General features: G+C 44.2%; 1 protein-coding gene across 1 annotated transcript in view; it reads right to left on the bottom strand.

The window, feature by feature from the left end:
• LOC137638812 (gastrula zinc finger protein XlCGF7.1-like) overlaps nucleotides 1-27,652 on the bottom strand; it is a 145,272-nt gene that overhangs the window by 21,658 nt on the left and 95,962 nt on the right. Inside the window, exon 3 of the transcript XR_011044190.1 lies at nucleotides 20,274-20,344. The gene's annotated coding sequence lies outside the window, so the exon portion shown is untranslated. The remainder of the gene's footprint in view (nucleotides 1-20,273; nucleotides 20,345-27,652) is intronic.

The following is a 27,652-nucleotide window of genomic DNA, read 5'->3' as shown; positions in this document are numbered from 1 at the left end:
TCTGGTATGCCACGGGAGAAGTTCTCGGCTTGGGAGTCCCTGCCTCTGCCCAGGGCGACTTCTCAAGCCTTGTAGACTCTCCCCGCCGCCTAGCCATGAGACGCTCGAAGATTAGTTGGTCATCCTCAGACCTTGACCATCTACTTAAAGGAATTTTTAGAGCGTTTGAAGTTTTCAACTTACTTGACTGGTGTTTGGGAGCCTTGAGTAGGAAAATCTCATCGGCCGATAGAGATGTCTCCTTACTCATTATGTCCTGCATGGATAAAGCCATCCGCGATGGATCCAATGAGCTCTCCTCCTCGTTTACTTCAGGAGTCCTAAAGAAGCGAGAGTCTCTGTGCTCTTTTTTGTCAGCAGGAGTGACGCCCTGTCAACGATCTGAGCTACTCTTTGCCCCTTTATCAAAGTTTTTGTTTCCTGAACTTTTGGTTAAGGACATAGCGTTGTCTCTAGTGCAGAAGGACACCCATGACTTGGTTGCGTCCTCTGCTCGCAAAGGGACCCCTTCGACTGCCTTTTCTGCTAGACCTAGGATAGACACTCCAGCGTCCAGGTTTATTCCGCCCTTTCGTGGCAGAGCCCCCAGCAGGGGAAGTACTCGTGCCGAAGGAAAGAGAGGAAAGAGGAAAGGAGCCAAGTCCTCGCGTGGCAGAGTCTGACTGCCCGCAGCCTCAGACAGCAGTAGGTGCCAGACTCAAGAACTTCTGGCGAGCCTGGGAGAAGAGAGGCGCAGATCAACAGTCTGTGAGGTTGCTCAGAGAGGGGTACAAAATTCCATTTGTACACAAACCTCCTCTAGCGACTTCCCTCATCGATCTCTCTCCCAAGTACCGAGAGGAAGCAAAGAGACAAGCCCTGAAACTAGAAGTGTCTCTTTTACTAGAGAAGGGAGCGGTGGTCAAAGTCTCGGACCTTCAATCACCGGGGTTTTACAACTGTCTCTTCCTAGTACCGAAGAAGACAGGAGGTTGGAGACCGGTGCTAGACGTCAGTGCTCTGAACGTCTTTGTCACAAAGACAAAGTTCACCATGGAGACCACGAAGTCAGTCTTAGCAGCGGTCAGAAAGGGAGACTGGATGGTCTCTCTCGACCTAAGAGACGCATACTTCCACATCCCCATTCACTCAGATTCCCAACCTTTTCTGAGATTTGTGTTCGACAATGTGGTGTACCAGTTTCGGGCCCTGTGCTTTGGCCTAAGTCCTGCTCCTCTCGTGTTTACGAGGCTTATGAGGAATGTGGCAAAATTCCTTCATTTATCGGGTATCCGAGCCTCCCTTTACTTGGACGACTGGCTTCTCAGAGCCTCGTCCAGTCATCGCTGTCTGAAGGATCTCAATTGGACATTGGATCTGACCAAGGAATTGGGACTTTTGGTCAACATGGAAAAGTCACAGCTGATCCCATCCCAAACTATACTGTATTTAGGGATGGAGATTCGCAGTCCAGTTTTTCGGGCTTTTCCGTCTGCCCCCAGAATAGATCAAGCCCTGCTCGTAATCCAAAGGATATTGAAGAGAGAACGTTGCTCAGTCAGGAATTGGATGAGTCTAGTAGGAACTCTATCATCCCTGGAGCAGTTTGTCTCGCTAGGAAGGCTACACCTCCGACCTCTACAATTCCATCTAGCTTTTCACTGGAAAAAGGACAAGACGCTAGAGGCGGTCTCGATCCCGATTTCCGAAACAGTAAAGACTTGCCTGAATTGGTGGAAAGACAATATCAGTCTACGAGAGGGACTTCCTCTAGCAGTTCAGAAACCAAACCACGTTCTATTCTCAGACGCATCGGATTTGGGTTGGGGTGCGACACTGGACGGTCGGGAATGCTCAGGTCTGTGGACCTCAAGTCAGAGGAGCATGCATATCAACGGCAAGGAGCTTTTGGCAGTACACCTGGCATTGATGAGCTTCGAGAGTCTCCTTCGAGACAAAGTGGTGGAGATCAACTCGGACAACACCACAGCCTTGGCGTACATTTCCAAGCAAGGAGGCACCCACTCCCTGACACTGTACGAGATTGCAAGGGACCTGCTCATTTGGTCAAGAGATCGAGGCATCTCCCTGGTAACGAAGTTTATCCAGGGCGACTTGAACGTTCTAGCAGATTGCCTCAGTCGGAGGGGTCAGGTAATTCCTACAGAATGGACCCTCCACAAGGACGTGTGCAAGAGGCTTTGGGCGACTTGGGGTCAACCCACCATAGACCTCTTTGCAACCTCGATGACCAAGAGGCTGCCAATCTATTGCTCTCCAGTCCCAGACCCAGCAGCAATACATATAGACGCCTTTCTCCTAGATTGGTCTCACCTAGACCTTTACGCATTCCCACCATTCAAGATTGTCAACAAGGTACTGCAGAAATTCGCCTCTCACGAAGGGACAAGGTTGACGTTAGTTGCTCCCCTCTGGCCCGCGAGAGAATGGTTCACCGAGGTACTTCGATGGCTGGTAGACTTTCCAAGAAGTCTTCCTCTAAGAGTAGACCTATTACGTCAGCCCCACGTAAAGAAGGTACACCAAAGCCTCCACGCTCTTCGTCTGACTGCCTTCAGACTATCGAAAGACTCTCTAGAGCTAGAGGCTTTTCGAAGGAGGCAGCCAGTGCGATTGCAAGAGCGAGGAGAGCTTCTACCATTAGAGTTTACCAATCGAAGTGGGAAATCTTCCGAGACTGGTGCAAGTCAGTATCTGTATCCTCGTCCAGTACCTCTGTAGCCCAAATCGCTGATTTTCTCTTATACCTGAGAAGAGTTCGCTCCCTTTCAGCTCCCACGATCAAGGGCTACAGGAGCATGTTGGCTTCGGTCTTCCGGCATAGAGGCTTAGATCTTTCCAACAATAAAGATCTACAAGATCTCCTTAAGTCTTTTGAGACCTCTAAGGAACGTCGTTTAGCTACGCCTGGATGGAACTTAGACGTGGTCCTAAGATTCCTCATGTCAGACAGGTTTGAGCCTTTACATTCAGCCTCCCTGAAGGATCTCACTCTTAAGACTCTTTTCCTGGTGTGCTTGGCCTCGGCTAAAAGAGTCAGTGAGCTTCATGCCTTCAGCAAGAACATCGGTTTTTCGACAGAAAAAGCCTCTTGTTCTCTTCAACTTGGTTTCCTGGCCAAGAATGAACTGCCTTCTCGTCCTTGGCCTAAATCTTTTGATATTCCTAACTTATCAGAGATCATAGGCAACGAACTAGAGAGAGTATTATGCCCCGTTAGAGCTCTTAAGTTCTATTTAGCTCGTACTAAGCCTTTACGAGGTAAATCTGAAGCGTTATGGTGTTCGGTTAAGAAACCATCCTTACCTATGTCAAAGAATGCTTTGTCATATTTTATCAGATTTTTAATACGAGAAGCCCATTCCCACTTGAGTGAGGAAGACCGATCTTTGCTTAAGGTTAAGACGCACGAGATTAGAGCTATAGCAACTTCCGTGGCCTTCAAGCAAAATAGATCTCTGCAAAGTATCATGGACGCGACCTTTTGGAGAAGCAAGTCAGTGTTCGCGTCATTTTACTTGAAAGATGTCCAGACTCTTTACGAGGACTGCTACACACTGGGTCCATTCGTAGCAGCGAGTGCAGTAGTGGGTGAGGGTTCAACCACTACACTTCCCTAATTCCATATCCTTTTAATCTGTCTCTTGAAATGTTTTTAATATTGTTTTTATGGGTTGTTCGGAAGGCTAAGAAGCCTTTCGCATCCTGGTTGATTTGGCGGGTGGTCAAAGTCATTTCTTGAGAGCGCCCAGATTAGGGGTTTGATGAGGTCCTGTTGTATGGGTTGCAACCCTTCATACTTCAGCTCCTGGGAGTCTGTCAGCATCCTAAGAGGATGGCTGGGCTCCGTGAGGATGACAGACTTACAAGGCAGAGTAATCGTCTAAGTCAACTTCCTTACCAGGTACCTATATATTTTGGTTTTGTTATATTGATAACTGTCAAAATGAAAAAACTCTTAGCTTATACGCTGTAAACTTAATTAACTCTGGTCTCTACCCACCTCCTTGGGTGTGAATCAGCTATTATATATTCACCGGCTAAGTTAAATATTTAAAAATGATATTTTAATTATAAAATAAATTTTTGAATATACTTACCCGGTGAATATATAAATTAAATGACCCTCCCTTCCTCCCCAATAGAGACGCAGCGGGACGAGAAGAATTGAAGGTTTTGTTTACATACAAGAGTGGTATCTGGCCGACAGTTGGCGCTGGTGGGCACACCCGCAACCTTCATAGCGATCGCTCGCGAGTTTTTTGAGTGTGTTTTCTGTCGAGCCGCAGAGTTGCAGCTATTATATATTCACCGGGTAAGTATATTCAAAAATTTATTTTATAATTAAAATATCATTTTTTAATGTCTACATGAGAGGGTACACCATGGTTTTCAATATCAAAATAATCATAGTCCTGGGAATTTTATGAACTTTCCATATTTCTTTAGGGCACTTACCTAAGATTTTTTCCTCACTAAATTCATAAAGGTCTTCCATAAATAGAATTCAAATGCAGTTTGATATTCACAATTAAATTTAGATTTGGCATGAATTAAAATGGACTTCCTAAATCTATAAATGTCTCTACATTCTATAGTACCTACTTTCTTTTGCATTAGTTTGCTCAATTTAAAGTACCGTAATTGTATTTCTCCTTCGAGGCTGCAATAATCAACATTGGTGGGTTAGGCTTTCTTTCTGTTACTAAAATTTGGGGTCCAGATTCATTTTGATACTAGTCACTAGGGTGATACCCCCTGTCAAGTTTCCAGGAGCAATACTGTATAGCACAATACTCGGGTAATCTCACTATTATTAACTTTTATTTTTGAAATTTCATAGACTGCTTCAAAAGCCTCGTCATGATTATCAAAGCAGATCAATACTTCACATTTTCATCTTGAAATTAATTTTTATTTCAGTAATATTAAAATAAGGATTAAAAGTCTATCAATAATGCTTCATAATAAGTTATTGGTACATCACATACAGGGTGACCCAGAAGTAAGTGAACAGTACAGTATTTGGAATAGGTTTATATATTGGTTATATTATTTAAAGTGTGTTCATTATAAATGTTATTTGTGCTATATTTATAATTTTATAACTACAATTATTTAAATTTAATCTGTTTTCCTTTCAAATAATTCAGAGGACTCATAATGGCAAATAACTTAAATACTGATGAAAGAAAATGGGTGTTAACAGAGTATTGGAAATCTCAAAATGCTGAAACCGTTAGAAGAAATTAGGTTGAAACATTTGGTACTCAAGCTCCAGAGACAAACCACTTACCACATTTGTGACAAATTCAATGCCACTGGCTCAAGCCTTACTGTTCCAAAAACCTGTCTACCCAAAACAGTCTGTACAGAGGGTAATAAGCAACTTGCCGAAACATTTGTTCATAGTCCAAAAAAGTTTAACAGAAGAGCCTCTTTGGAATTGAGCATTTCACAAGCTTCTATCAGTCGAATCCTGAAAATTATTGGGTTGAAAGCTTATCGTCCATGGCTAATTCATGGCTTATTGGAGGATGATCCAGAAAGGTGGCTGCAATTCAGTGAGATCATGGTGAACTAAATTGAAGAAAATAAAGTTATAAGATATCATTACTTGGAGTGATGAAGCTTCTTTCAAATTATACGGTCATATCAACAGACATAATTGCATTCACTAGCATAGAGAGAACATGCATTTAACATTAGAACAACAATTATATAAGCCTTGTGTCAATGTTTGGGGTGATATTTCAAGTTCAGGTGTTTTAGGACTTTATTTTGTGATGGAACCATCACAGAGATAAGTATCTAGAAATTCTAATAAATCAAGTTGTTCCCCAGTTACAGCATCAGGCTAATTCACATGAACTTTATTCCCAACAAGATGGGGCCCCCCACATTATTCAAGAGCAGTCCGTGAGTATCTTGATCAAACATTTCCTGAGAAATGGATTGGCCGAAGAGGTCCACCAGACTTGACCCCAATGGATTTCTTCTTTTGGGGAGTACTCAAGCGCAAAGTTTACAGTCGAAAACCAACAAGTGTCAGTGATTTTTAAAAATTACATAAGATGCATTTCAAGAAATTAATACCCAAAGAGACGTGCCAAAAAATTTGTCGAAGGGTTAAAGCAGACTTCACAGCTGTGTAAATTGTGATAAAAAACAGTTTGAGCACCTGCATTGATAAAATTTAAGGGCTTTAGTATTTTGGTTCACAATAAAATTTAAGAGCTTTTGAATTATTGTTCACAATAAAATGTAAAGGCTTTTGTATTTTGGTTCACAATAAAATTTAAGGGCTTTTGTATTTTGGTTCACAACGAAATTTAAGGGCTTTTGTATTATTGTTCACAAAAAAATTTGTCATTACAATAATTGTGTTAGTAAATATAAGTGTATGTATATGAAATCTCAAAATCAATGTAATCATTTACTGTCCAACTTTTGGACCACCCTGTAGTATATGAATGACTCAATTTCCATTACTTTTTTTTTTTTTTTTTTTTTTTGTACATTTGAAGAGAAGTTCTTTTTAATTTCCCGGTTATCAAAAGAATTTTTCATATTTAAACAGACAGAGGTCATCAACAGTGTTTGGGGTTTGCCATTTGATCCAGGGGTATGGGGAACATTAGGTTTAATCTTTTTATTTCAAGGGGAGGGAAGCGAGAATAATAATAATAGAAAAAATTAACAACAATAAGTTTAAGGGGAAGAAAAAATTAAGACTGTCTGAAATCCTAAAGAAGATTTCATTAACCTTTGATAGAATTAATTTCTCTACCAATGACACCTGCAAGAGCCAACTCCCAAATGTCCACTCCATATCCTACCCTGAAGGGATGGTAACACTATGATTAAAGTGGCTCAAGTGTAGGCCAAATCCGTTTAATGGGACTGAGAGCATTTCAAGAACACAATCACCCTCCCTTTAATCACAGTTGCAGGCAAACCAGGCAAAATACCATGAGTCCTCTATAAAACCGGTCCACCCATGGAAACCAAGGGCTAAATTTCAGCACGAGAATAGCTGTGTGCCATTACATTATTGGAATAGTGACACTCCCATGGTTCAAACATTATTGGATAGTTGGAAAGACCACCACAGCTCCCACAATTGCTTTAAAAAAAAACTCCAATTCTTGATATGGTGTCCCCTCAAAAAAAATTTAGACAAGAAAAAGGTTAAGAGAGTTTTGACAGTGAGGTTGAACAAAGTTGATATATATGAAGGAGGTTGAAGTAATAATAAGCAATATAAATTTACAGTAAAACTGAGGGAAAAAAAATTACTCCCCAGTTTGAGAGCCCACTTGCCCATCACAAGGCTTCAGCACAGGTATAAAAAAGAATAGTAATGAAAACATAGCTAAACTACAAAAAAGTAAATTTCCCATTAATATAGAAAAATGATATTTTAATTATAAAATAAATTTTTGAATATACTTACCCGGTGAATATATAATAGCTGCTGCTCAGCGGCTCGACAGAAAACACACTCAAAAACTCGCAAGCGATCGCTATGAAGGTTGCGGGTGTGCCCACCAGCGCCAACTATCGGCCAGATACCACTCCTGCATGTAAACAAACCCTTCAATTCTTCTCGTCCCGCTGCGTCTCTATTGGGGAGGAAGGGAGGGCCTTTAATTTATATATTCACCGGGTAAGTATATTCAAAAATTTATTTTATAATTAAAATATCATTTTTAAATATTTAACTTAGCCGGTGAATATATAATAGCTGATTCACACCCAAGGCGGTGGGTAGAGACCAGAGTTAATTAAGTTTACAGCGTATATGCTAAGAGTTTTTGACAGTTATCAATATAACAAAACCAAAATATATAGGTACCTGGTAAGGAAGTTGACTTAGACGATTACTCTGCCTTGTAAGTCTGTCTTCCTCACGAAGCCCAGCGATCCTCTTAGGATGCTGAAAGACTCCCAGGAGCTGAAGTATGAAGGGTTGCAACCCATACTAACAGGACCTCATCAAACCCCTAATCTGGGCGCTCTCAAGAAATGACTTTGACCACCCGCCAAATCAACCAGGATGCGAAAGGCTTCTTAGCCTTCCGTACAACCCATAAAAAACAATATTAAAAACATTTCAAGAGACAGATTAAAAAGGATATTGGAATTAGGGAAGTGTAGTGGTAGAACCCTCACCCACTACTGCACTCGCTGCTACGAATGGACCCAATGTGTAGCAGTCCTCGTAAAGAGTCTGGACATCTTTCAAGTAAAATGACGCGAACACTGACTTGCTTCTCCAAAAGGTCGCGTCCATGATACTTCCCACTTCGACTGGTATACTCTAATGGTAGAAGCTCTCCTCGCTCTTGCAATCGCACTGGCTGCCTCCTTCGAAAAGCCTCGAGCTCTAGAGAGTCTTTCGATAGTCTGAAGGCAGTCAGACGAAGAGCGGGGAGGTTTTGGTGTACATTCTTTACGTGGGGCTGACGTAACAGATCTACTCTTAGAGGAAGACTTCTTGGAAAGTCTACCAGCCATCGAAGTACCTCGGTGAACCATTCTCTCGCGGGCCAGAGGGGAGCAACTAACGTCAACCTTGTCCCTTCGTGAGAGGCGAACTTCTGCAGTACCTTGTTGACAATCTTGAATGGTGGGAATGCATATAGGTCCAGATGAGACCAATCTAGAAGAAATGCGTCTATGTGTATTGCTGCTGGGTCTGGGACTGGAGAGCAATAGATTGGAAGTCTCTTGGTCATCGAGGTTGCAAAGAGGTCTATGGTGGGTTGACCCCAAGTCGCCCAAAGACTCTTGCACACGTCATTGTGGAGGGTCCATTCCGTAGGAATTACCTGACCCCTCCGACTGAGGCAGTCTGCTAAGACGTTCAAGTCGCCCTGGATAAACTTCGTTAACAGGGAGATGCCTCGATCTCTTGACCAAATGAGCAGGTCCCTTGCGATCTCGTACAGCGTCAGGGAGTGGGTGCCTCCTTGCTTGGAAATGTATGCCAAGGCTGTGGTATTGTCGGAGTTGATCTCTACCACCTTGTTTCGAAGGAGACTCTCGAAGTTCATCAAGGCCAGGTGGACTGCCAAAAGCTCCTTGCCATTGATGTGCATGCTCCTCTGACTTGAGGTCCACAGACCTGAGCATTCCCGACCGTCCAGGGTCGCACCCCAACCCAAATCCGACGCATCCGAGAATAGTACGTGGTTTGGGTTCTGAACTGCTAGGGAAAGTCCCTCTCTCAGACTGATATTGTCGTTCCACCAATTCAGGCATGCCTTTACTGGTTCGGAGATCGGGATTGAGACCGTCTCTAACGTCTTGTCCTTTTTCCAGTGAAAAGCTAGATGGAACTGGAGAGGTCGAAGGTGTAGCCTTCCTAGCGAGACAAACTGCTCAAGGGATGATAGAGTTCCTACTAGACTCATCCAATTCCTGACTGAGCATCGTTCTCTCTTCAACATCAGTTGGACTTTGAGCAGGGCTTGCTCTATTCGGGGGGCAGACGGAAAAGCCCGAAAAACTGGACTGCGAATCTCCATCCCTAAATACAGTATAGTTTGGGATGGAATCAGCTGGGACTTTTCCAGGTTGACCAAAAGTCCCAATTCCTTGGTCAGATCCAATGTCCAATGAAGATCCTGCAGACAGCGATGACTGGACGAGGCTCTGAGAAGCCAGTCGTCCAAGTAAAGGGAGGCTCGGATTCCCGATAAATGGAGGAATTTTGCTACATTCCTCATAAGCCTCGTAAACACGAGAGGAGCAGGACTTAGGCCAAAGCACAGGGCCCGAAACTGGTATACCACATTGTTGAAAACAAACCTCAGAAAAGGTTGGGAATCTGGGTGTATGAGGATGTGGAAGTATGCGTCTCTTAGGTCGAGAGAGACCATCCAGTCTCCCTTTCTGACCGCTGCTAAGACTGATTTCGTGGTTTCCATGGTGAACTTTGTCTTCGTAACAAAGACGTTGAGTGCACTGACGTCTAGCACCGGTCTCCAACCTCCTGTCTTCTTCGGTACTAGGAAGAGACGGTTGTAAAACTCCGGTGATTGAAGGTCCGAGACTTTCACCACCGCTTCCTTCTCTAGCAAAAGAGACACTTCTAGTTTCAGGGCTTGTCTCTTTGACTCCTCTCGGTACCTGGGAGAGAGGTCGATGGGGGAAGTCGCTAGAGGAGGTTTGCGTACAAATGGAATTTTGTACCCCTCTCTGAGCAACCTCACAGATTGTTGGTCTGCGCCCCTCTTCTCCCAGGCTTGCCAGAAGTTCTTCAGTCTGGCTCCTACTGCTGTCTGAGGCTGCGGGCAGTCAGACTCTGCCACGTGAGGACTTGGCTCCTCTCTTCTTTCCTCTCTTTCCCTCGGCACGAGTACTTCCCCTGCTGGGAGCTCTGCCACGAAAGGGCGGAATAAATCTGGACGCCGGAGTGTCTATCCTAGGTCTTGCAGAAAAGGATGTCGAAGGAGTCCCTTTGCGAGCAGAGGACGCAACCAAGTCATGGGTGTCCTTCTGCACGAGTGAAGAAGCTATGTCCTTAACCAATTGTTGCGGGAACAAAAACTTAGATAAGGGAGCAAAGAGCAGTTCAGATCTCTGACAGGGAGTAACTCCTGCCGACAGAAAAGAGCAAAGGGACTCTCGCTTCTTTAGGACTCCCGACGTAAAAGAGGAGGAGAGCTCATTGGAACCATCGCGGATGGCTTTATCCATACAGGACATAATAAGTAAGGAGACATCTCTATCAGCCGATGAGATTTTCCTACTTAAGGCTCCCAAACACCAGTCAAGGAAGTTGAAAACTTCAAAGGCTCTATAAATGCCTTTCAGCAGATGGTCAAGGTCCGAGGAGGACCAACTAATCTTTGAGCGTCTCATGGCTAGGCGGCGGGGAGAGTCTACAAGGCTTGAGAAGTCGCCCTGGGCAGAGGCAGGGACTCCCAAGCCGAGAACTTCTCCCGTGGCATACCAGACGCTCGATCTAGACGAGAGTTTAGACGGAGGGAAGGCAAAGGCCGTCTTCCCCAAACTCCTCTTAGTTTCCAACCAGTCGTCTAAAAGCCGTAAAGCTCTCTTGGATGAGCGAGAGAGCACAAGTTTTGTAAAGGCTGGCATGTCAGCAGGGACACCTAGAACAAACTCAAACGGCGGCGAACGAGGAGCAACAGCGACGAAGTGATCGGGAAACAACTCCTTAAAAATTAACATGACTTTCTTAAAGTCCCTTGTTGGAGGAACTGTTCTGGGTTCGTCTACATCCGAAGGATGATCCTCATGCTGAGGGTCAGCAACGTCCTCATCTGAAGGATCCTCATCTGACAACTGCTGAGAAACAAGCAAAGGGGTTGGCAATGCTTGACACGCAGCGTCCACACGCACTGGTGCATTAGTAGCGGACCAGGACGCAACGTCATGTAACTGCTTGACAGTCTGTGAACTGTCAACAACAACAGGTGCGTGAGGACGCACGGCGTCCACTCGAGACTGTTTTGACTGCCTAGTCTGAGCAGTCAAAACAACTCTAGACTGCGGTGGTTGACGCTCAGCGTCAAAACAAGTCAACTCCGATGGTTGGCGAACGTCCTGAACGTCAACAGGAGCATTAGTAAGTGGCCTAACGTCCAAATGCGGCTGAAAATCAACACGAGACCGCATCGAGTGAGGCTCTACATAACGTGACTGACATGACTTAGCTACGCCAACGTCAACAGGACGCACAAAGGTTCGTTTGGGCGGCTGAAGGCCAGGATCTCGATGAGATAAACGGCTAGGCTCAACGTGAACCTTATCGGCAGAATAGTCTTCCATAAGGGAGGCGAGCTTAGTCTGCATGTCCTGCAGTATAACCCATTTAGGGTCCACGGGAATGGGTGCGGTAAACGACGGGGTTAACGTCTGAGACGGCACAACCTTGCCTACACCAAGACTTTCTGAGCCTGTGTAACGTTGCTGCTTAGGCGGCGAGCAGTCATCCGATGACTGCAATGGGTCAAAACTGTCCCAATGACTACATCCAGGACGCTGGACCTGTCCTGAAGGGACCGACTTTCGCTTAAGGGGCCTAGAAACCTTGCTCCACGGTTTCTTATGCGAAAAGCCTTCGGAAGACGAGGAGAAAATGGGCTCTCTCGTCTTATGGTAGGGGCGATCTTGGTGAGATACGCCTGATACCATAGAGGGAACGTCTGTTCGCTGATCAAGGCCTCTCGAACCCATAAGTCGTACGACATTACTTCTCCCCTGGGCTTGGGAGCTTGCAAGAGGTCTCGGACTAGGTGAACGACAGGCACGAACAGACGAACCCTCGGTCGCAACACTGTTCACAACACTTTGCGCACTAATCACTTTCCCACTATTTTCCGCTGTGGCACTCTGACACTTAAGCTCTTTAACGTCAGCCATGAGTTGATTACGATCAGTTGCTAACGCTTCAACTCTTTCCCCCAAGGCATGAATAGCACGTAACATGTCTTGCATAGATGGTTCCTGAGTGCCAGAAGGGGGGTTAGGTACAACCACTACAGGGGAAGGATTAGGTTCAGGGGCATGTGGAGAGGAAAAATCTACTGACCTAGAGGAACTCCTCCTTACCCTATCTCTCTCTAGCCTACGTGCATACTTATCGTATTCGAGCCAATCGAATTCCGAAAGGCCCACGCATTCCTCACACCGATCTCCCAATTGACAGGTTTTACCCCGACAATTGGAACACACAGTATGTGGGTCGAGAGATGCCTTTGGAAGACGCCTATTACAGTCCCTAGCATTACACTTACGAAATCTAGGTACTTGTGAAGGGTCAGCCATTTTGAATTAGTCAAAGAAAGTCCAAAAAACAATCCAAGTCATCAACAATTAAATCTGTTCAATAAAGAGTTCAAGAGTTTAAGTTGAGGAAAAACACCTGCACTGCGAAAGCTCAAACCAAAATGAAGTACTTCACCAAATATGTTGAGAAAACTCCAGGTTATACAGCGAGTATTGATACGTCTTGTCGTCAAGGTCGACAGAGAAGAATTGAAGGGTTTGATTACATGCAGGAGTGGTATCTGGCCGATAGTTGGCGCTGGTGGGCACACCCGCAACCTTCATAGCGATCGCTTGCGAGTTTTTGAGTGTGTTTTCTGTCGAGCCGCTGAGCAGCAGCTATTATATATTCACCGGCTAAGTTAAATATGATATTTTAGTTAAAAAATAAATTTTTGAATATACTTACCCGGTGAATATATAATAGCTGCAACTCTGCGGCTCGACAGACAACATACTCAAAAAACTCGCGAGCGATCGCTATGCAGGTTGCGGGTGTGCCCGCCAGCGCCAACTGTCGGCCAGATACCACTCTTGAATGTAAACAAAACCTTCAATTCTTCTCGTCCCGCTGCGTCTCTATTGGGGAGGAAGGGAGGGTCATTTAATTTATATATTCACCGGGTAAGTATATTCAAAAATTTATTTTATAATTAAAATATCATTTTTAAATATTAAACTTAGCCGGTGAATATATAATAGCTGATTCACACCCAAGGAGGTGGGTAGAGACCAGAGTTAATATGTTTACAGCGTATAAGCTAAGAGTTTTTTCATTTTGACAGTAATCAATATAACAAAACCAAAATAAATAGGTACCTGGTAAGGAAGTCGACTTAGACGATTACTCTGTCTTGTAAGTCTGTCTTCCTCACGGAGCCCAGCGATCCTCTTAGGATGCTGACAGACTCCCAGGAGCTGAAGTATCAAGGGCTGCAACCCATACAACAGGACCTCATCAAACCCCTAATCTGGGCGCTCTCAAGAAATGACTTTGACCACCCGCCAAATCAACCAGGATGCGAAAGGCTTCTTAGCCTTCCGTACAACCCAAAAAACAATATTAAAAACATTTCAAGAGACAGATTAAAAGGATATGGAATTAGGGAAGTGTAGTGGTTGAGCCCTCACCCACTACTGCACTCGCTGCTACGAATGGACCCAGTGTGTAGCAGTCCTCGTAAAGAGTCTGGACATCTTTCAAGTAAAATGACGCGAACACTGACTTGCTTCTCCAAAAGGTCGCGTCCATGATACTTTGCAGAGATCTATTTTGCTTAAAGGCCACGGAAGTTGCTATAGCTCTAATTTCGTGCGTCTTAACCTTAAGCAAAGATCAGTCTTCCTCACTCAAGTGTGGATGAGCTTCTCGTATTAACAATCTGATAAAATATGACAAAGCATTCTTTGACATAGGTAAGGATGGTTTCTTAACCGAACACCATAACGCTTCAGATTTACCTCTTAAAGGCTTAGTACGAGCTAAATAGAACTTAAGAGCTCTAACGGGGCATAATACTCTCTCTAACTCCTTGCCTACGATCTTTGATAAGCTAGGAATATCAAAAGATTTAGGCCAAGGACGAGAAGGCAGTTCATTCTTGGCTATGAAACCAAGTTGAAGAGAACAAGAGGCTTTTTCTGTCGAAAAACCGATGTTCTTGCTGAAGGCATGAAGCTCACTGACTCTTTTAGCTGAGGCCAAGCACACCAGGAAAAGAGTCTTAAGAGTGAGATCCTTCAGGGAGGCTGAATGTAAAGGCTCGAACCTGTCTGACATGAGGAATCTTAGGACCACGTCTAAATTCCATCCAGGTGTAGCCAAACGACGTTCCTTAGAGGTCTCAAAAGACTTAAGGAGATCTTGTAGATCTTTATTGTTGGAAAGATCTAAGCCTCTACTGTATGCCGGAAGACCGAAGCCAACATGCTCCTGTAGCCCTTGATCATGGGAGCTGAAAGGGAGCGAACTCTTCTCAGATATAAGAGAAAGTCCGCGATTTGGGCTACAGAGGTACTGGACGAGGATACAGATACTGACTTGCACCAGTCTCGGAAGATTTCCCACTTCGATTGGTAAACTCTAATGGTAGAAGCTCTCCTCGCTCTTGCAATCGCACTGGCTGCCTCCTTCGAAAAGCCTCTAGCTCTCGAGAGTCTTTCGATAGTCTGAAGGCAGTCAGACGAAGAGCGTGGAGTCTTTGGTGTACCTTCTTTACGTGTGGCTGACGTAATAGGTCTACTCTTAGAGGAAGACTTCTTGGAAAGTCTACCAGCCATCGAAGTACCTCAGTGAACCATTCTCTCGCGGGCCAGAGGGGAGCAACTAACGTCAACCTTGTCCCTTCGTGAGAGGCGAACTTCTGTAGTACCTTGTTGACAATCTTGAATGGTGGGAATGCGTATAGGTCTAGGTGAGACCAGTCTAGGAGAAAGGCATCTATATGTATTGCTGCTGGGTCTGGGACTGGAGAGCAATAGATTGGAAGCCTCTTGGTCATCGAGGTTGCAAAGAGGTCTATGGTGGGTTGACCCCAAGTCGCCCAAAGCCTCTTGCACACATCCTTGTGGAGGGTCCATTCGGTTGGAATTACCTGACCTTTCCGACTGAGACAGTCTGCTAGAACGTTCAACTCGCCCTGGATAAACCTCGTCACTAGGGAGATGCCTCGATCTCTTGACCAGATGAGCAGGTCCCTTGCGATCTCGTACAGTGTCAGAGAGTGGGTACCTCCTTGTTTGGAAATGTACGCTAAGGCTGTGGTGTTGTCCGAGTTGACCTCCACCACTTTGTCTAGAAGGAGACTCTCGAAGCTTATCAAGGCCAGGTGAACTGCCAAAAGCTCCTTGCCATTGATATGCATGCTCCTCTGACTTGAGGTCCACAGACCTGAACATTCCCGACCGTCCAGTGTCGCACCCCAACCCAAATCCGATGCGTCTGAGAAGAGAACGTGGTTTGGTTTCTGAACTGTTAGGGGAAGTCCCTCTCGTAGACTGATATTGTCCTTCCACTAATTCAGGCAAGTCTTTACTGTTTCGGAAATCGGGATCGAGACCGCCTCTAGCGTCTTGTCCTTTTTCCAGTGAAAAGCTAGATGGAATTGTAGAGGTCGGAGGTGTAGCCTTCCTAGCGAGACAAACTGCTCCAGGGATGATAGAGTTCCTATCAAACTCATCCAATTCCTGACTGAGCAACGTTCTCTCTTCAACATCTTTTGGATTACGAGCAGGGCTTGATCTATTCTGGGGGCCGACGGAAAAGCCCGAAAAACTGGACTGCGAATCTCCATCCCTAAATACAGAATAGTTTGGGATGGGATCAGCTGGGACTTTTCCAAGTTGACCAGAAGTCCCAATTCCTTGGTCAGATCTAAAGTACAATTGAGATCCTTCAGACAGCGATGACTGGACGAGGCTCTGAGAAGCCAGTCGTCCAAATAAAGGGAGGCTCGGATACCCGATAAATGAAGGAATTTTGCCACATTCCTCATAAGCCTCGTAAACACGAGAGGAGCAGGACTTAGGCCAAAGCACAGGGCCCGAAACTGGTACATCACATTGTCGAACACAAATCTCAGAAAAGGTTGGGAATCTGAGTGAATGGGGATGTGGAAGTATGCGTCTCTTAGGTCGAGAGAGACCATCCAGTCTCCCTTTCTGACCGCTGCTAAAACTGACTTCGTGGTCTCCATGGTGAACTTTGTCTTTGTGACAAAGACATTCAGAGCACTGACGTCTAGCACCGGTCTCCAACCTCCTGTCTTCTTCGGTACTAGGAAGAGACGGTTGTAAAACCCCGGTGATTGAAGGTCCGAGACTTTGACCACCGCTCCCTTCTCTAGCAAAAGAGACACTTCTAGTTTCAGGGCTTGTCTCTTTGCTTCCTCTCGGTACCTGGGAGAGAGATCGATGCTAGACGTCGCTAGAGGAGGTTTGCGTACAAATGGGATTTTGTACCCCTCTCTGAGCAAACTCACAGACTGTTGATCTGCGCCTCTCTTCTCCCAGGCTTGCCAGAAGTTCTTGAGTCTGGCACCTACTGCTGTCTGAAGCTGCGGGCAGTCAGACTCTGCCTCGCGAGGACTTGGTTCCTTTCCTCTTTCCTCTCTTCCCTTCGGCACGAGTACTTCCCCTGCTGGGGGCTCTGCCACGAAAGGGCGGAATAAACCTGGACGCTGGAGTTTCTATCCTAGGTCTAGCAGACAAGGCAGACGAAGGGGTCCCTTTGCGAGCCGAGGACGCAACCAAGTCATGGGTGTCCTGCACAAGGGACAACGATATTTCTTTAACTAAAAGTTCAGGAAACAAGAACTTAGATAAAGGGGCAAAGAGTAGCTCAGATCGTTGACAGGGCGTCACTCCTGCTGACAGAAAAGAGCACAGAGACTCTCGTTTCTTTAGGACTACTGACGTAAACGAGGCGGAGAGCTCGTTGGATCCATCGCGGATGGCCTTATCCATGCAGGACATGATGAGTAAGGAAACATCTCTATCGGCTGATGAGATTTTCCTACTCAGGGCTCCCAAACACCCGTCAAGTAAGTTAAAAACTTCAAAAGCCCTAAAGATGCCCTTAAGTACATGGTCCAGGTCTGAGGATGACCAACTAATCTTCGAGCGTCTCATGGCTAGGCGGCGGGGAGAGTCTACAAGACTTGAGAAGTCGCCCTGGGCAGAGGCAGGAACTCCCAAGCCGAGAACTTCTCCCGTGGCATACCAGACGCTCGATCTAGACGAGAGTTTAGTTGGGGGAAGGCAAAGGAAGTCTTCCCTAAACTCCTCTTGGTTTCTAACCAATCGCCTAACAGCCGTAAAGCTCTCTTGGATGAGCGAGAGAGAACGAGTTTTGTAAAGGCTGGCATGGCAGCAGGAACGCCTAAAACAAACTCAGACGGCGGCGAACGAGGAGCCACAGAGACTAAGTGTTCAGGGAACAACTCTTTAAAGATGAGCATGACTTTCTTAAAGTCCATAGATGCCGGAACTGCTCTAGGCTCATCAATATCTGAAGGATGATCCTCAGGCTGAGGGTCAGCAACGTCCTCATCCGAAAGTTCCTCATCTGATAACTGATGAGAAACAAGCATAGGGGTAGGCAATGCTTGACACGCAGCGTCCGCCCGCACTGGTGCATAAGTGACGGAGCAGGACGCAGCGTCCTGAAGCTGCTGAACAGTCTGGGAACTGTCAACAACAACAACAGGTGCGTGAGGACGCACAGCGTCCACCCGAGACTGCTTAGACCGCCTGGGTTGTGCAGTCAAAACAACTCTAGGTTGCGGAGGTTGACGCACCGCGTCAAAACAAGTCAACTCTGATGGTTGGCGAACGTCCTGAACGTCACCAGGCGCATCAGTGAGTTGCTTAACGTCCACATTAGGTTGAAAGTCCACACGAGACCGCATCGGGTGTGGTACAACCCCAACTGGTTGACGTGAACTGGCAACACCAACGTCAACAGGACGCACAACAGAACGCTTGGGTGGCTGACGGCCAGGATCTCCATGAGATAAACGGCTAGGTTCAACAGAAACCTTCTCTGCGTTGTAATCTTCCATAAGGGACGCAAGCTTAGACTGCATGTCCTGCAGTATAACCCATTTAGGGTCTACGGTAACGGGTGCGGTAACAGCCGGGGTTAGCGTCTGAGACGGCACAACTTTGCCTTGCTTAGGCGGCGAGCAGTCATCCGATGACAGCAACGGGTCCGAACTGTCCCAATGACTACATCCGGGACGTTGGACCTGTCCTGAAGGGACCGACTTGCGTTTCAAAGGCCTAGAAACCTTGCTCCATGGTTTCTTGCGTGAAACGCCTTCGGAAGACGAGGTAAAAATGGGCTCTCTCGTCTTATGGTAGGGGCGATCTTGACGAGATACGCCTGATACCATAGAGGGAACGTCTGTTCGCTGATCAAGGCCTCTCGAACCCATAAGTCGTACGACATTGCTTCTCCCCTGGGCTTGGGAGCTTGCAAGAGGTCCCGGACTAGGTGAACGACAGGCACGAACAGACGAACCCTCGGTCGCAACACTGTTCACAACACTTTGCGCACTAATCACTTTCCCACTTTCCGCCGTGGCACTGTGGCACTTAAGTTCCTTCACGTCAGCCATGAGTTGATTACGGTCACTTGCTAACGCTTCAACCCTCTCCCCCAAGGCATGGATAGCACGTAACATGTCTTGCATCGACGGTTCCTGAGTGCTAGAAGGGGGGTTAGGAACAACCACTACAGGGGAAGGATTAGGTTCAGGGGCATGTGGAGAGGAAAAATCTACGGACCTAGAAGAACTTCTCCTTACCCTATCTCTCTCTAGTCTGCGTGTATACTTATCATATTCGATAAAATCGAATTCCGAAAGGCCCACGCATTCCTCACACCGATCTCCCAATTGACAGGTTTTACCCCGACAATTGGAACAAACAGTATGAGGGTCGAGAGAAGCCTTTGGATGACGCCTATTACAGTCCCTAGCATTACACTTTCGAAACCTAGGTACTTGAGAAGGGTCAGCCATTTTGAATTAGTCAAAGAAAATTCCAAAAACAATCCAAGTCATCAACAAATAATCCGATTCAATAAAGAGTTCAAGAGTTTATGTTGAGGAAAAACACCTGTACTGCGAAAGCTCAAACCAAAATAAAGTACTTCACCAAATATGATGGGAAAACTCCAGGTTCTACAGCGAGTATAAGTACGTCTTGTCGTCAACGTCGACAGAGAAGAATTGAAGGTTTTGTTTACATTCAAGAGTGGTATCTGGCCGACAGTTGGCGCTGGTGGGCACACCCGCAACCTGCATAGCGATCGCTCGCGAGTTTTTTGAGTATGTTGTCTGTCGAGCCGCAGAGTTGCAGCTATTATATATTCACCGGCTAGGTTTAATATTTAAAAATTTAAAATTCATGATTGCTAGATGAGACCTACACTACTCTATGCAGAAAAAACTTAGATGTGACAAGGAAAATGGAGATTTTGAAAAGGTGGAAAAGGAGATTTTGAAAAAGTGCAACTACAGTATAGATTTTTAAGAAAATTTCTACAGTATTGAGGGAAAGTATTCTCAAGAATGAGGAAGTGGCAGATAAATACAGTGCCAAGAAGCTAAAAAAGACTGAAATCTTAAAGATTGAAATGATTTGGATATACTTAGAAAAGCTTAAAAGAAGAGAAGCACATGATAAGAAAAGCAGTAGATATGGAATTAGTATGATGGAGAACCTGTAAAAGCTCAGGTAGAGAGGTTATGGGGCAGGAGCGAAGAGAGAACTCCTTTACATCTAGGACAATAAAGAGAAGAGTGCAGTTAATTACTGGCTATCCAGTAATTTTCTTTCTGCATTTTTTCTTTACTAATGACGGAGGTGTCGGATTTTGCTGACCACAATATACTGTAAGGATTATTATGAATATGAATTAGTATAAAAGTTTCATACTTTACAAAAATCATATTTTCATGACTCACTTAAAATCTATTTCCCTGCAAGGAATGGCCTTTCCAAGTTCTTACTGCATGACTGCAAAAACCACCTGGCTCTGGAATTGCAAAGGGAAATTATAAGAACAGTAAAGGGAGATGGAACAGCACACTAGTTCAGTAGTGTACTCTACTTTACTTTTACCTCTGAAAAGTAAAGTACAGTATCTTGTTTGAAAGGTTTATAAATTTGTTGCAGTGTATAGACGTGTTAATAAAATTATGCTGTGGTCAAAATCTGACAAAGCCTTATATAACAACACTACTACATTAATTTTCACTAACAGTTTCTAGTAAACAGGTGAAGTATCTAACCCAAATTCAATTTACAAGTGACCTCTATTTTATTTCATAGTACACACATGGGAGAGGAGGCAAGGAAAAGGTGGGCGGAATATTATGAAAGTTTACTGAATGTTGAGGATAATAGGGAGGCAGATATAATTGCTGTTGCAGGTGTTGAGGCGTCGGTGATGGGAGATGAGAATGAGAGAGAGATTACAAGAGAGGAAGTGAGGAGAGCACTAGATGAAACAAGAGTAGGAAAAGCATCTGGTATGGATGGTGTGAAAGCTGAGATGTTGAAGGAAGGGGGTGTGACTGTACTTGAATGGTTGGTGAGATTGTTTAATATGTGTTTTGTGTTGTCAATGGTACCAGTAGATTGGGTTTGTGCATGTATTGTACCACTATATAAGGGTAAGGGAGATGTGCATGAGTGTTGTAATTCAAGAGGTATTAGTTTGTTGAGTGTAGTTGGAAAAGTGTATGGTAGAGTATTGATTAATAGGATTAAGGATAAAACAGAGAATGCGATTTTGGAAGTACAGGGTGGTTTTAGAAGAGGTAGGGGTTGTATGAATCAGATTTTTACAGTTAGGCAGATATGCGAGAAATATTTAGCAAAAGGTAAGGAGGTGTATGTTGCGTTTATGGATCTGGAGAAAGCATATGATAGAGTTGATAGGGAAGCAATGTGGAATGTGATGAGGTTATATGGAGTTGGTGGAAGGTTGTTGCAAGCAGTGAAAAGTTTATACAAAGGTAGTAAAGCATGTGTTAGAATAGGAAATGAAGTGAGTGATTGGTTCCGGTGAGAGTGGGGCTGAGACAGGGATGTGTGATGTTGCCGTGGTTGTTTAACTTGTATGTTGATGGAGTGGTGAGAGAGGTGAATGCTCGAGTGCTTGGACGAGGATTAAAACTGGTAGGCGAGAATGACCATGAATGGGAGGTAAATCAGTTGTTGTTTGCGGATGATACTGTACTGGTAGCAGACACAGAAGAGAAGCTTGACCGACTAGTGACAGAATTTGGAAGGGTGTGTGAGAGAAGGAAGTTGAGAGTTAATGTGGGTAAGAGTAAGGTTATGAGATGTACGAGAAGGGAAGGTGGTGCAAGGTTGAATGTCATGTTGAATGGAGAGTTACTTGAGGAGGTGGATCAGTTTAAGTACTTGGGGTCTATTGTTGCAGCAAATGGTGGAGTGGAAGCAGATGTACGTCAGAGAGTGAATGAAGGTTGCAAAGTGTTGGGGGCAGTTAAGGGAGTAGTAAAAAATAGAGGGTTGGGCATGAATGTAAAGAGAGTTCTATATGAGAAAGTGATTGTACCAACTGTGATGTATGGATCGGAGTCGTGGGGAATGAAAGTAATGGAGAGACAGAAATTGAATGTGTTTGAGATGAAGTGTCTAAGGAGTATGGCTGGTGTATCTCGAGTAGATAGGGTTAGGAACGAAGTGGTGAGGGAGAGAACGGGTGTAAGAAATGAGTTAGCGGCTAGAGTGGATATGAATGTGTTGAGGTGGTTTGGCCATGTTGAGAGAATGGAAAATGGTTGTCTGCTAAAGAAGGTGATGAATGCAAGAGTTGATGGGAGAAGGACAAGAGGAAGGCCAAGGTTTGGGTGGATGGATGGTGTGAAGAAAGCTCTGGGTGATAGGAGGATAGATGTGAGAGAGGCAAGAGAGCGTGCTAGAAATAGGAATGAATGGCGAGCAATTGTGACGCAGTTCCAGTAGGCCCTGCTGCTTCCTCCGGTGACTTAGATGACCGCGGAGGTAGCAGCAGTAGGGGAGTCAGCATTATGAAGCTTCATCTGTGGTGGAAATGTGGGAGGTTGGGCTGTGGCACCCTAGCAGTACCAGCTGAACTCGGTTGAGTCCCTGATTAGGCTGAAGGAACATAGAGAGTAGAGGTCCCCTTTTTGTTTTGTTTCATTGTTGGTGTCGGCTACCCCCCAAAATTGGGGGAAGTGCCTTGGTATATGGATGGATGGATGGATGGTGTGAAAGCTGAGATGTTGAAGGAAGGGGGGTGTGACTGTACTTGAGTGGTTGGTGAGATTGTTTAATATGTTTTGTTTTGTCAATGGTACCAGTAGATTGGGTTTGTGCATGTATTGTACCACTATATAAGGGTAAGGGAGATGTGCATGAGTGTTGTAATTCAGGAGGTATTAGTTTGTTGAGTGTAGATGGAAAAGTGTATGGTAGAGTACTGATTAATAGGATTAAGGATAAAACAGAGAATGCAATCTTAGAAGTACAGGGTGGTTTTAGAAGAGGTAGGGGTTGTATGAATCAGATTTTTACAGTTACACAGATATGCGAGAAATATTTAGCAAAAGGTAAAGAGGTGTATGTTGCATTCATGGATCTGGTGGAAGGTTGTTGCAAGCAGTGAAAAGTTTCTACAAAGGTAGTAAAGCATGTCTTATGATAGAAAATGAAGTGAGCGATTGGTTTCCGGTGAGAGTAGGCCTGAGACAGGGATGTGTGATGTCGCCGGGGTTGTTTAACTTGTACTGTATGTTGATGGAGTGGTGAGAGAGGTGAATGCTAGAGTGCTTGGACGAGGATTAAAACTGGTAGACAAGAATGACCATGAATGGGAGGTAAATCAGTTGTTTGCGGATGATACTGTACTGGTTGCAGACGCGGAAGAGAAGCTTGGCCGATTAGTGACAGAATTTGGAAGGGTGTGTGAGAAAAGGAAGTTGAGAGTTAATGTGGATAAGACTAAGGTTATAAGATGTAAGAGAAGGGAAGGTGGTGCAAGGTTGAATGTCATGTTGAATGGAGAGTTATTTGAGGAGGTGGATCAGTTTAAGTACTTGGGGTCTGTTGTTGCAGCAAATGGTGGAGTGGAAGCAGATGTACGTCACAGAGTGAATGAAGGGTGCAAAGTGTTGGGAGCAGTTAAGGGAGTACAGTGAACCCTCGCTACTTCGCGGTTCGACCATCGCGGATTCACCACTTCGCGGATTTTTTTCATAACCCATGTCTATGCATATATTGCGGATTTTCCGGAAATATCGAAAATACCGCGATGTGACCGATGGTGCGAGATTGGAGAAAGTAAGGAAAATTGAATCATGATTGATTTTCAATATAAATGAAACTTTGAGGAGCAACAAAGATATCATTTGTTAGAGAGATAGAGAGAGGTAAGGAATGGGAGGTAGTGAAAAGTAGCCCACAGAGAGAGAGAGAGGTAGAGAGAGAGAGAGAGGTAGAGAGAGAGAGAGAGGTAGAGAGAGAGAGAGAGGTAGAGAGAGAGAGGTAGAGAGAGAGAGAGGAGAGAGAGAGAGAGAGAGAGAGAGAGAGAGAGAGAGAGATAGAGGGGGGTTTAAATGTAATAAACAAAAAAATTTGATAGGTTATAACACATTGGTGCTTATGTAATATCAACTGTATACTGTAGACGGTTTGAATAAGTTAAGAAATGGTATAAATGATACTTTGTTAGTGTATTCGTACACACTCAAGAGCGGCAGCTAGATGACAGCTGATCTAATCACAGCCAAAAGTAAAAAAAAAAAAAAGTCAACAATACTCGATTTTTAAAACACACCCGAAATTTAAAAACAAAAGTACACGCTTTCTTAATGTGCAATTAACTATATAAAGAGTGGCAATTTTCTAGAATAAAATGATATTTCCCAAAAAATAGTGGTTTGCTGATGAAATCGGATGCCCTATTTTTGGCTATGATTGAAATGGATGTAGACTCGGCCTAATTATTTCATTTCGTATTTAATTGACACTAAGAAAACTAATTTTAGTTTCTTCATCTAAATGTAAGTATTGTATAACACGAGAGAGAGAGAGAGAGAGAGAGAGAGAGAGAGAGAGAGAGAGAGAGAGAGAGAGAGAGAGAGAGAATGAATCAGCTGTTGTAATCAAATGGCGTGTTTTTGTTTCGTGAGAATTTCATCGCCACGACTTTAACAACAACATACTGTACTGAACTTTACAGTATTATACAGACTACTGTAATATGATAAAGTAAAATATTTGTAATCTATTTTATATGAAATGGGGCTATTTTTGTTTTGTTTAAAATTTACATTTACGTATGTAAAACAACTCTCTCTCTCTCTCTCTCTCTCTCTCTCTCTCTCTCTCTCTCTCTCTCTCTCTCTCTCTCGTAGATTGTTTTCCTGCTTTGCTACGTATGTATGATTTTATATAGATACGGTAAATAATATTTGTAATAACATATTTTATAAAAGCTTTTACTGTAATATCATTATTTATCACTTTCATCATGCGGGTTAAATTCCTTAGTTTGTTTACTGAGCGTACTTTATGACGCCGTCGTTTCAGGCGGCGTCATAAAGAAAAAAATTTCATTTGGAAGTCCTAAGAAAAATTAAGTAAAACATTAGTAATAACCAAATCAACATACTGTACTGAATAATCAATATAATTGATGCAAAAACTAACCTATAAACAGATGTGTAAATGCGTTTGTTTCTTCATTAGGATCAGAGATAAAACGTAAACAAAACATTGGTTGCCATTTTTTATCGTGCTTTTTGGCGTGTTTAGGAAACGCATGATATAAAGTCGCCTTTAATATTTGTGCCTGTTTTAGTTTAGGGTACTGTATTACATGCATTAAGTGTTCTGTACATTAAAGGGTAGTTTGTTAACAGTACTACGTACAAGGGAAGGTTTTAAAAGTCTGAATATACATGTTAAATAAATAGGTAAATATGGTGTTACTACTTCGCGGATTTTCACCTATCGCGGCCGCGTCTGGAACCTATCTACCGCGATAAACGAGGGTTCACTGTAAAAAATAGAGGGTTGGGCATGAATGTAGAGAGTTCTATATGAGAAAGGGATTGTACCAACTGTGATGTATGGATCGGAGTTGTGGGGAATGAAAGTGACGGAAAGACAGAAATTGAATGTGTTTGAGATGAAGTGTCTAAGGAGTATGGCTGGTGTATCTCAAGTAGATAGGGTTAGGAACGAAGTGGTGAGGGTGAGAACGGGTGTAAGAAATGAGTTAGCAGCTAGAGTGGATATGAATGTGTTGAGGTAAACGGTTTGGCCATGTTGAGAGAATGGAAAATGGCTGTCTGCTAAAGAAGGTGATGAATGCAAGAGTTGATGGGAGAAGTTTAAGAGGAAGGCCAAGGTTTGGGTGGATGGATGGAGTGAAGAAAGCTCTGGGTGATAGGAGGATAGATGTGAGAGAGGCAAGAGAGCGTGCTAGAAATAGGAATGAATGGCGAGCAATTGTGACGCAGTTCCGGTAGGCCCTGCTGCTTCCTCCGGTGCCTTAGATGATTGCGGAGGTAGCAGCAGTAGGGGATTCAGCGTTATGAAGCTTCATCTGTGGTGGATAACGGGGGAGGGTGGCTGTGGCACCCTAGCAGTACCAGCCGAACTCAGTTGAGTCCCTTGTCAGGCTGGGAGGAACGTAGAGAGGAGAGGTCCTCTTTTTTGTTTCATTTGTTTGATGTTGGCTACCCCCAAAATTGGGGGAAGTGCCTTGGTATATGTATGTATTTATGTACACATAGAACAGATTCAACAAACATAACTCTTTCTCAACAAACAATATATGGTATGAAATTCTACACTAAAGGACTCTTATTTTTTGTTCATAAATACTATACTACAAAATATTATAAATATGAAAAATTAGGGGGATGAATGATACTCACTTATTAAAGTTTGAATGCAAACAAGTTTTAATCATGAATATGTAAATATATTAGCTCTACCCCTTAATTTCAAAAGTAATGGGTGAATCACCACTAATAAATAGCGTAGGTTTGTATTCCAGTCATGGAACAAATGACAAATTTACAGATAATTTGTATTTTTCCTAATGATACAAACCTTTATCTATTTATTAGGGGTTATTACTTTCGGCATCGGCGAAGCTGAAAGGACGAGCCATTAAAATTTAGCGAGGGTTAACTAGCAGTTCTGTTAGTTAGTGGGGGTAAGGGGGGGGGGAGGGCTTGCTACCGTTCCCACTCACACACCTGTGATTTAGCTCACTTTGCTTGGAGGTAGGACTTCAAGGGAGATAAGGTTGTTCGGTAAGTTTGTATGAATAGCTAAAGGTTTGTATCGTTAGGAAAAGTAAAAATTATCTGTAAATTTGTCATTTGTTCCGTGACTGGAATACAAACCTACGCTATTTATTAGGGGTGATTCACCCATTAGGAGGGTGGACATCCCTGACAAACTGGCTTTTTGGCTACCTAGACACTACTCATTTTGAATAGGTATGTACCAAAAATAAGGAGTCCCTACACCTCGCTAAACCTTGCCATGCAAGGTATGCGGCCTACGCAAGCTGCGTGTTGAGATATTTAGTAGTGTGACTGTCCAGATAAAAGTTATCCTGAGTCTTTGTAGGAAAAACTGTTGTAACCAAGACTTTCTCAATACCACCTCGCCAGGGTATGGGGACGTAACAGTATTAACTCAAAACAAGGTACACAAGGAAGCATGGTATACCAGCAGTGATTTGAGGTCAGCTCATGCAGAGAACCCAGATTTCTGCTTTCCCCAAGAGAGGGGAGGATGAAGAAAAGAATAAGAGCCAGTCAAATCTTTTTATTTACGCAGACTAACACTGGGTAACAGTGCCCTCAACCTTCTGCTACTTATCCAATAAGGAGCTTGAGGTATTATACCAGCTGTTGTGCAGCCACCACAGGTCCAATAGAGAACGTATTGAGCCTCCTGTGGGTCACATCTTGCAGGTAGTGGGCTGTGAACGTATTTTGACATTTCCACACCCACCCTATAGAACCTGCGTTACTGAGAAGTTTCTCTTGAAGGACAGGGACGTACCTACGCCCCTAACATAGTGGGCTCTGGGGGGACGTGAAGGAGGGTACGATTTTCAGGGCATGGACTGTGACCTTGCAAATCCAGGCAGAGATGGTGTTCTTGGTGGCCCTCCTCTTGTTCCTCCCTGTGCTGATGAAAATTGTGGGCACACAGGGACGGGCTGCGGCTGTTCTCTTGAGGTAAAGCCTCAAACTCCTTACTGGGCATAGTAAGAGATGATTAGGGTCATCTGTTACGGAGCGGAGACTCAAAA

Source organism: Palaemon carinicauda, chromosome 3, assembly GCF_036898095.1.
Source record: "Palaemon carinicauda isolate YSFRI2023 chromosome 3, ASM3689809v2, whole genome shotgun sequence".
NCBI classification, from domain to species: Eukaryota; Metazoa; Arthropoda; class Malacostraca; order Decapoda; family Palaemonidae; genus Palaemon; species Palaemon carinicauda.
This window is presented reverse-complemented; position numbering and strand designations above follow the sequence as displayed.